At 43.7% G+C, this 10,880-nt stretch overlaps 1 long non-coding RNA gene across 1 annotated transcript; it reads left to right on the top strand.

The window, feature by feature from the left end:
- The first annotated feature begins 1,291 nt into the window (after window positions 1-1,291).
- LOC109319319 lies at window positions 1,292-10,476 on the top strand. Its single transcript, XR_002103481.1, has 2 exons — window positions 1,292-1,600; window positions 9,522-10,476. It is a non-coding gene; the product is annotated as an uncharacterized LOC109319319 (long non-coding RNA).
- The last annotated feature ends 404 nt before the right edge of the window (window positions 10,477-10,880 follow it).

The raw sequence follows: 10,880 nt of genomic DNA, 5'->3' as shown, positions 1-10,880 counted from the left end.
CAAGAGTATGGAGGAGTGGAAGCTGCCCAAGACCTACCGTTCCTTTAGACCACTGAGACAGAATCCAAAGGCCCAACTGAGTCTTGACATTCAGTGCCTTGACGGTCGTAGCTTCTGCCAGAGACTAACAGATAATAACTGCTGCTGACTGCCTAACACCTCAGTGAGGACGCTTTACTATCAGGGTGACGTCCCTTAGCCTTTCTTCAACCAAGGGGTACCCACAGAGCAGTGGAGACTAGGGTTGTGAGGTTCCCTATACTCACCTTACTCTGGAGGTTGCAATCTTGTGGTATTTTATAGTAGTTACCCCACCATGAGTTGCTCCACCATGTTGCCACAAGGCCCTCCAGTTGGATGCAGATTACTGTCAGACCCACGATCATCTCCATGCATATTACAGAAAATAAGAACACCAATAGGCAGTTAATGAACCTCAGTCTAGCCTGTGAGGAATAATCTTCGAGCTCATCTTCTGACATGTTTCTATCCATCTAACAGCAGCAGTGTTTAAATCTCTTGTTTGCACTTTACTAGCTGAAGATTGTAAATGTTTTATGAGTCGCTGAGCTTGCAGCATTACTATTTTATTAGAACGTTGACTATCTTGTGTTCATTGCTGTCTTGCTAGCAAATTTTATATAAAAAAAATTACCTTCAGACTTCTTAGGAATGACAATTTGATAGCCTGATGAAAGCTGTTGTTTCAGATCATTTTGTGTCGATGATCTGTTTTGTTGGAAGACCATAGCACTCCGTTGCTTATCAAAACTAAAAACGATCACATTTCATGACAATATAGAAATGTTTGGTTCACAGAGTGGACGAGGTAGGTGTCAGAGCCTTGTGCTAATCTTAGGTAAGTGGGCTCTAAGGAGATGGAGGAAAAACTTGGGTCTATGGACCATTTATCTTAGAATGCCTGAACAGCAGCACTCAATTGATATATTTAGCTGGTTCAGGGTTTAACCAGCACTAGCTGACACAGTGTTGACCACCGGTCTACATGAGCACTCAGACCTGGTTAACCTCTTGATACCAATTCAATGGATTGCAAATCAAATTTGAATTCGATAACATTTTGTAATGCAGATGTGTTCTTAAACAATGAAAGCTGAGTTAATTTGTTGGCAACATTGCTGGAAGTTCTGTGTTGCGTGGGAAGCTTAGCCACTCAAAACAAAGAAGATAGAAATAAAGCCTCTTTTCCACTATTATATGTGGTCATGTAACAACAGCCTGCAGCAATATATAGTCACTTATGATGCAGCTTTTTGGTCTGCACTACAAATCAGAGGCTGCGAAACAGGAGTAGCAAGATACATCGGACATTCTGGCAGCCATAGCAAACCACCAAGGGAGGGCTTTCAATGAAGTATCCTTAAAGAATGGGCATGAGTATAATTAAGAAAAGTTATTCAAGTTATTGCCTCCCTACATTTTTTTCTCTGGAATGACTACTGGAGAAAGCATTTTCTCAAACTGTGTCTGGATGAAAGCCCAATTCAACAAAGGAAGCGAAAATGGTCTGATCATTCCCTGGCAAAAGATTTCAATGATAGAAGACCAGAGAAGTAGCTGGAGGTGTGTTACACAAGAGGTAGGTAGAGAAGGGTAGTTGGTGTGGGAGTAATTCAAGGGCCTATAGGAATCTTTGGATAAACTCTCCTAGCTGTGTAGGCATTTCCCCAAACCCAAACTCCTAACAGTTGACATTCACGTGTCACTAGTTGCATCCTGCTAATACAAGACACCTCACTGTTCAGTGTTTCTCTAATTTTTCAAAGGTTTTATCTTAAGGTACTTATGAGGCAGTGCCTTTAGTAAATATAGACATGTGCACATAACTTTCAGTGTCCTTCATAGTAACATTTTGATTAGTACCTTCGATGAACTAGTAGTGCACTCCGGTTCAGAGCTGTAGATTTCAAAGCCAATTCTGGATCTCCATTCCTCTGGGAGCATTCAGTGACCATGTTAGTGCTAAAGTACCATGAAGGGAACTGAGGTATTGAGATAATAACACTGGTCTATCCAAGATACATGGTTCTGCAGAACCATTTACCATTTATACTTCTATATTTAAAAACCATGTGTAAAGATGCATAGGTAGGAAGGGAAGATTCAGAGGGGGTGCAGTGGTATGGCTGCACCACCTTTTCAGACCATTTCATGGCAACAGCAGTTGAGGACTATTTTAAGTCCCTGAATTAGGTAAGAATCCCACTCTGTTCCTTCCCCTCTATGCTCAGTGGCACATCCCCTCTCTTCCACTCCTATCCCTCTTCTGCCCCACCTGCCACTGCTGCTGCCACTGGCACTGTCACTGTCACTGGTGTTTCTGTCTCTCTCAGTGAGGGGCAAGCTCTAGAGCCACTCCTGTCCTGCTGCAGCCAGGCTATGCAGGGAGCCAGGCTCAGCTGGGACAATGGCAGTGGTGGTGGCAGGTGGGTTCCCTCTTCCTGCCTAGTCCCCCTGAGTGTTTCACACCAGCCTTCTAGCAAACTCAGAGAGAAAGAAGTTGCTGCTGCTGCTGTCATTGCCCATGAAAGGAGTGGCTCTGAAGCTTCCTCCACCCCCTAGCAACTGGGGACAGCCGCAGGGAATGGGAAGGGAAAGGAAAGGAAGGAAAAAAAATGTTAAGCATGCAGGGGAGTGTAGGGGGTGCCAAGAGCCTAGAGGGAGCATTTTTTACCTGATTTGGGGACTTAAAAAAGTCCTTGGCTGCTGCTCCTGCAGCTTGTCCTGACATCCCCAGGGGGGAGGGAAGGGGTGCTTCCCACTTTTAAAAAACTGTATCCCTGCATGTAGATAAGTGCTAATACTAGTAGTAGAGATAAGGAAGATGAATATTGCTAAACAAAACACTTTATGGTACTTGTCTCTTTTACTCTGCATAGAATTCATCATGATCTGCAAAAAGAGGGCATATGACCTTCCCTCCTAGAGAAAAACAGTCAGCTTCCTTTATGCCACTGTTCTCTCTTCCACCAAAACCTCTCAGAGAAGTGTCCAAATGTCCAGGATTCTATGTGGTAGGGAACGGTTGGGCAGTTATTATGTCAAGTGAGAAGTTTGCAGAAGTAGGATATAGGAAACATAACCTAATTCAATTCTGGGCTGTTCTTACCTTGCTTTTGTGCCCATGTTTGTTGGGGTATATAGGTTGTAGCCATATTGGTCTACAGGCAAAAGGAATCAGAACTTGTGGCAGAGGTGATAACTTTTATTAGGCCAATTAGATATTTGCAAAAACACTTCGTTATTTGGAAGCTTTTGGGCATGCTCACCCTTCTTCAGGCATAGGAGAATGCAAAGGTTGCAAAATTTCTCTTGGGTGGAAATTGAAATTCATGTTTCACAGGATAGCTGAAGGTGTTGTAAGACCTCCTGGTTGGAATAGTTCATTTTGTGCAAATTAGGTTCAGATACAAGTTGGAATGTTTTTGTGGGGAACTCTTTATGAGGACAGTTCTAGGCCAGCTGCATCAAGAGATGCTACAAGAGCATTATTTCACTAGGGTCAAACTGGAATATTTGGATTTTAGAAGCTGTACAGTCAACACAGAGGACTAGATCCTGCAAGATCCATGGCATTTGTGACCTGGAGATTACACGCGTGAACAGTGAGGGAACTCTGCAGAGAGTTCCTCCTGTTGAAACTTCCTGTCAGTTTTCCTGGGGGAGGGGACCATCAGGCCCATAAGAATCCAAATGTCATCAAAGTTCAGTGGTATTCAGATCCATGGCTCCAAAACTTTGTCAAACCTCAGATCAACCCCAACCTATTTAGGAAAAGAGAAGAGGGCTTTGGAGTAGAGTAGTGGGGATTTCCATACAGAATACTCTTTAGATTTGTGCTCTTGCCTGTACCAATACATGTGTGGAAGTGTCTTGATTTGGGAAATGGCTCCCCTGAAATTAGGATCCAGCTGACTCAATTCTGTGGGAATGCATCCCTAGAGGAATGAGAGAGACCAGCCACAAAGAAGATAACTGGCTTTACTGCATTGATAGAAGAAGCCATAGATTTTTGCTAAGGGCACTCCTGGAGATAGATATGGCCTTGCTTCACATACCTCTACATAACAGTACAAGGTAAGAACTGTGCTTCCCATTGAACTTGCCATGCCAGAAGTACGCCAGACCGAATTTATGAGATTACTAGGAGGCAGTAGGCTCTGTTTCTTTACATTCTGGATCATATAACCAGGAAGTAGGGGCTGGGTGGTTTTAAAGTGAATAAGAGAAATAGCAGTTTTAGAAACAAAGCTTGTATTATTTAAAGAAAAAAATTCCTTGTTGACTGAAAAAAATAATCAGTCTTTATCTGATTAGTTACTATTGTTACAAGAGGCATAAATTCCAACCCAGATTTTTCCCAAATCCAAAATTTAAACTGCTGGAAATGTAACTAAATGGAACCTGTTTGAACTTCTGCAAACCACACTTGACATGTATGTACTGCATAAGCATAGTTAGAGTGAAGATTTTCATGCCTGTGTATCTTTAGCCTTCGTAGTCACTAGGCGCATCTACATGAACCGCTACTGCACAGTGATTACTGTGCATTTATTTAGTACTTGTGGCCTGCAAATGCCTTTTTAGTGATGCTGCTGCACAGTAGCCTAATAATATTGGGCAGTAGCATATTAGCGTTGTTTGTGCTATTATGCGCTACTGCACAGTATTAGCTACTGCGCAGTTACCATCCCATGTAGATGCGCCTACTGTTCTTCAGGACCCCAAATGTTGTTCAGAGCTGAATGTATAAAAATGTTCTTAAAAGAAACACATTGTTTCCATGTTTTCAGTTTCCCTCATCTCTCCTTTGTAATGTAATGTCCTTCAGTCTTCTGTAGAACAGCCCCAAAGAGGTTGTAAGATTTGTTTCATTCATCAAAACAAAACTAGGCATCTGAATACACTGAGGTAAGAGAGGGCCTCGGACTTGCACATCTTTAGGGTTCAGAAATTCTCACAGTGGTCCTGTCTTCAAAGACATCTAGAGGAATTTTTTTTTCATTTAAAGCAACAACACTTTAAAGGGACAGAAATAAAGCATCTTAATTTGGCTTGGGGAGTAAATTACCAAATTGCCAGAGACATTTTTAGCCAGAAGTTGGTTGCAAACTACAGTGCATAGACATACTAGTTTACGAAAAGATTCTGCCTGACTTTCTTTCTGTGGGCCTGAAAGAAAAAGCTTTGAGATGACTATGGTATTTTCATATGGAAAGGAAAACACCTACAGCTGCACAGTGGAAACAACTACAGGGAAACTGTCGTTAAAGGAAGATCTCCCATAGGGACTGCCTGTTCCGGTTTGATGGCCAGAAAATCTGCTTACCCTCTGTTAGGTTATGAGGGAAGCAGACTCTCATCTACTTGGGGAAATGAAGATAAATGGTTTCTGATATTCTAAACCATTTCTGTCACTCCACATCTTGTTTTTTTTACACCCTGCCCCATAGGTCCTGACAAGTAAGATAAAGCAAAGAGTCTTAGTAAAAAAGAGTTATTCAGGCATATATCCAGTATCCAGCGACTTCAGCTTTCAGCTCTTCCATGGAAACCAAAAGGCACAGTCAGGCAAGAGAAGCAGCCAAGTTTTCAAAGTGGTGTCACTTGATTGGGGCATGGATCATAGGGGCAGATCCAGTGGGGGTGCCCTACTGCAGTTGTGCTCCCCTTTGATTCCTGCTCCACTTAAACTTTAAAATCATCTGCCTGGGAGGGGCAGTGGCATTGCTATTCAGGCAGCAGGTGTAGAATATTAACTCAGGTGTAGAAATGACTGACAGTGAAGTATTGGAGGCATGGTCAAGGTGCTCAGGAAGGCTTTGTTTTATGAATCTGGATAAGAGATGTGTATTTAACTATAATGACTACAGGACTATTGACACAATATCTTTTGACTATTTTGCCTAGTTTATTGTATTTTTAAAAACTTTATATATAATCTAGCAAATTAGTGCACATTACAGTAGTTATAGGAGGTTTTTCTATACTCTTAAACTGAATAATATAGTACTAGCCCCCTAGCATATTAGTAAAGCATCTAGTTTGTCTTTAAGTGGAGAAAAATGTGCTGTGTTATATGTGATGATGTACCACACCACCTGTACCCCACTTTTCAAAATCTTAGATCCACCCATGATAGGGGCATATGTTTAATCAGGAGAGTTTTGTGATATGCATATATCCATAGTTAAGGGTGCTCCATGTTAAAAATTGTAGCCTGTTAACTATAGCAATATAGGTGCATCAGGAAACAGAAGCTTTGGTGGGAGGGGAGGGCTATGTGTGACCTCAGATTTACCTAATAACTTCTAATACTACAGCCAATGTGCTCATACTAGGCAGGTGGTTCCTCAAAAGCTACTTGCTTCCCCTCCCTGCAATTATAGTGTTCAACCCGTCATTCCCCAACCCAGAGAGCCTTCAGCTCAGCCCTGAGCATGAGGATAACTGGGGATGTCTACTCCCTTTGAACAGCATGCAATCTTCTTGGTAAATGAAATAACAGAGAGAGAGGGAATGAGAGGAGCAAAATCTAATGGGGGGGGTGGGCAGAGAGGAGGACAGGAAAGTGGAAATGGATAGAAATAAAGAAAGATGTTGCTAACATGGGGCAAGGGGACTCATTAATCCCATGCAATGTGGGGTTCTAGCAAAGGGTTTGGAACCACAACTATTAGACTGAATTGGCCAGGGCTTTGGTTTTTGTTGTCCTGCACCGCCCTCTTCTGGTACCAGCCTTAACAGTGTGACAAATGGGGACCCTTCTCCAGCTGCAATCATTTTGCAGAGTAGGGAGTCAGCAACATGGGCATATAGGAACCAAAGACCAGAAGGGACTTCCGGGGCCATCCCAAAGAGGCCGAAAGATCATCCCCCTTTCAAACCTGCAGTCAAAGCACCCTATAAAAACACCTCTATAAAATGCCACTGATAAATACCAGAGGAAGAGTGTCTTCCTGTCACAACATCAGGGAAACTGTTAGGTGAATATTTCCTCATAAGGTTTTAGGAAACAGATCAGGCCCCAGGCTACAGAGGCTGGCAAAAAAACCCAGACACCTTCCATGTTTTGACATTATAATAAAGTACAGTGTGGGTGATCACCAGCTGTGATCAGCTGTACAGCTATTGAGACATGTCATTCATTCTGTGAACACTGAGTGAGAGGAACACTCAATATTTGGGCTATGAACTCCCTTATTGCAACTGTTGGTAGAGCACAGTATCACTCTGAATTCACCATAACTGATTCAATTTTCAGCATGATTGTGAGGATTACACTGCGCACATCTGCCAGAGAAGACAAGGAAGGAAAGGGATGATGAGATTAAGGTCAGCTGTATAAACTCTGTGGGTTCATCATCTTAGTTTGGGAGTACAAGTAGGCATAGCTTTAAAGAGTACTTTGGAGGATACATGTTATTCCTATCTAACCCCTGCTCTACAGGGAGTCCAGTTGTCCAGCTGAACAGTGGGGTTAAACTTAGATGAAACTGAGGGGGATCAGGGCTCATCATAGGGTATCTCTGAGACTCCAGGAAAATAACAGAGTTAAAAGGAGCAACACTGACTTTCTAGATTTTAATAAGCCCCCTTTGTACTACTCTATGGCTCTCATTTAAGATATCAACACAGCTCAGCAATTTTAAACACATTTTGAAGCAGGCAGAGGTTTTTAAACCTTGCTTTATAGAGGGGAAAACTGAAGATAGAGGAAAATAGAGGTTAATATCAAAATGAGTCTTAAGAAATGAAGCTGCCTTTGTTTTAATCAATGACTAGACCAGTGAGGGCCAATCTTTCTGGCAAGCATGCCACAAATTAAGACTTACATCTTCCCCGAGTGCCACTCTGATTCCCCTACCTGATCTATTGCTCTGCTCTCTGCTCTGTGTTCCCTGCCTGATAATGATGCTGTTTTTTGCTCCTTGTCCTGTGCTCCCTACCTGATCTGCTGCTCTGCTTTCTGATCCCTCCCCTATCTCCTGCTGCACGGTGTGCTCCCTCTCTGAGGTGCCATACCAGAAGATGCCCATGCCACTTGTAGCATGTGTGCCACAGGTTGGCTACCCCTGGACTAGACAATCTCTGTATACACCAAAAAGATTAACAGTGCCTATTGGCTAACTGCAGTCTATATTTATACAGTAGAAGCCAGTCTCTGTTCTCTATTTTACTTCATTTAGTATATATGGAGTAAGGGATACATCCAACAATTCCACTACAACAGCCATATTAGTGAAATGTCTGTATCCTGCTCAATGCAGTACAAGTTATATGAAAACAGAATAGTCCTCTCAGTCTGAGCAGAAGCATCATTCTGTAAATTAGTTCTTCCTCTCCCAGGGGATGAGGGGTGGAAGGGTGAGGAAACTCTGATTTTGACTCTTCAGTCCGTTGAAAGGGAAACGCCACTATGAAAATAAATGTTGTTGGGGAAATAGATCTGGGGAATGCCTCACTGAGAAACCCCCTCTAAAACTCCATCCCTAGGCAAATACATTCCTGGGGGAATGCCCCTGCCCCATTTAATTAAATCCCCCCTATTAACTAACTTCTGGAAAGTTATAATGGCAAGTAGAGTCCTGCAAACAGCCTGCAAATGAACTACATTCTGCTATTACTCCACCCTAATTAGGGCTAGCCTTATAACACTACACCTGGGCGTTGTCTTGTGATTAAATTCACAAAGAGTTTAAGGTGTTGTACCAACTAACTCTAAGCATGCAGATGCCCAGTGGGCTTCTCAGTCTGGAGTTAGGTGCTTAGGTTTCTGGGACTGGGGTGAGTTAGGTACAAAGAATGGGAGTGATGTAAGCTACAAATCCCATACATGCTATACAAAGAGACACAAGGAAGTTCCTGACACAGCCTTGGGTGGGCAAACCAGTTGCTTTAGTCCAGACAGGCAGGGAACACAGAGCAGAGCAATAGATCAGGTAGGGGAATCAGAGTGGCACTCGGGGAAGATGTAAGGCTTAATTTGTGGCATGCTAGGAACTGGCCACGGTTAGAAGTACAAGGACAGTTCAGTACTATGCATTGGGTGCTGGGGCAGTACAGGTGCTAAGGCACATAGTTGATTGCCCAGAGGCTGCAAGTTCACAGGCCATAGGAGAAGTACTCACAGCACAACCTCTCAAAGTCCAGTGAATCTGAAAATCCTGCTAAATACCTTGTTACCAGGGTGTGAAAAAAGAAAGGAAGCCCCATGCACTGAAATGTTAACCAAGGATGTAGGTAGACCCATCTCCATGCGAAAATCTCATCATAATGGCTCTTAAGACAGGTGTCAACTGTCTTAGCATAGCTACCTGGGGATAGTGCATACTCAGGCAAGAGTTACCATAGCTCATAAGCTGAGCAAATTGCTTACAGACAGTGGAGGAACAAGTGATTCTACAGAGAGGGAAGAGGAAGAAAAATAGCAGGGGGAGCAGATCTACAGTTTCATGTACAGCAAATGCACATGAATATGTGATATTTCTTTTTTATAGATTCAACATGCTGCCAGCTCAAATCATGGCTATAAGTCACCTTAAATGAAACTGAAGAACACATGAAGAACAACTGTGGTGGCAACTGAGCCCCCTGGTCAGAGGTGTAACTTTAAATGTTGGTGCCCTGGGTGGCATGGGGTAGGGAGTGAGCTCTTACCTCCTTGTGCAGGTGCTGCTGTGGAAGTGGACTCATGCTGCCTCAGGGCCAGCTCCCGCAGCTATGGCTTCAGCAGTGGTGGTAACAGAAATTCAGGTTCCCTGGAAGCTGCCATTCTGGTACCCACTTCGAATTGCTCCCCTTCCCCAAGTTACACTTCTGCCCTTAGCTCTCTGTCTGAGAGTTTCTCAGCTACCTGGGAGGTACATGAGCCCATGCAAGGGAAGGAGGGAGGGAGGGCAGACAACAGGACAGTACTGCCATGAAACAGTTATAAGTTATAACCTTCAACAACAATACTTCAAATATTTCAGGGTCCCAGGAACCCAGGGAGGGAAAAGAATCAGATACGCATTAAGCAGTTTCCTGTGCTGAGCTACAGACAGCTGCCAATCAGCACAGGCTCCCCAGTCAGACAGGAAAGAAACCACAAGCTCTTCCCTCCACTCTCTTCCCTGTGGCTCTCCCCACATCACTGACACTCCAACAGACTACTTTTTAATGGGACCAAGGCAAAGCCCAAAGTCTACAAGGTACAGTAACCAGAGGCACAGACAGGACACTAGTTGGATACAGATGCCACAACAAAGAACATCTGGATAGGAAGAGGTTCTCTGTGGCCCCAGGGACATGCACATTCACGGATTCAGGCAATGCACATGCAGAAAAGTTCAAGTATGTAGGTACCTAGAAGTTAGCTGGGGAGAAATCCAGGACTCATGCTGTTTCTAAAGTTCCCCAGCTTCCTACTTTTCACTTCATGGCCAGGCATTACCAGTTTTAAACTCTGGGAATGTTATCGTCCCCGGTTGCAAGGCAGCTCTGGTAACCATGCAGCCATGCTGGTGAGCAGTCAGCAAAGCAGCTGAATTAGGTATTTAAAATGGCAACCTGAGTAGCCCCACTGTGGCAGCTCTGCCTGCTTGCTTTCATGGCTGCTAGGGTGTTGCTGGACTTAGCACCTAGAGGGAAGCACAGACCTCAGGGAAAGGTGGGAGCTGAGCACTCCTAGGCTCACTCTTCAAAACACCTAGAAGCACTATGTTTGAATAACATAACTTAGCTGCTATTCAGCTTGCAGTGTGAGAGGTTCTGGGTTTGGGTGCAGTGAGAGAGGCCTTGTGGAGACTGCCTCAGTTGCAAGATAATTACCTTTCTTGAAAAAGAAATTATGAAGGCCCCGGGGGCCACACCTGGGC

The sequence above is a fragment of the Crocodylus porosus genome, unplaced genomic scaffold (genome assembly GCF_001723895.1).
Source record: "Crocodylus porosus isolate Cpor-Errol unplaced genomic scaffold, CroPor_comp1, whole genome shotgun sequence".
NCBI lineage: Eukaryota > Metazoa > Chordata > Crocodylia > Crocodylidae > Crocodylus > Crocodylus porosus.
The sequence above is the reverse complement of the archived record's forward strand: the minus strand, read 5'-3'. Positions and strand labels throughout refer to the sequence as shown.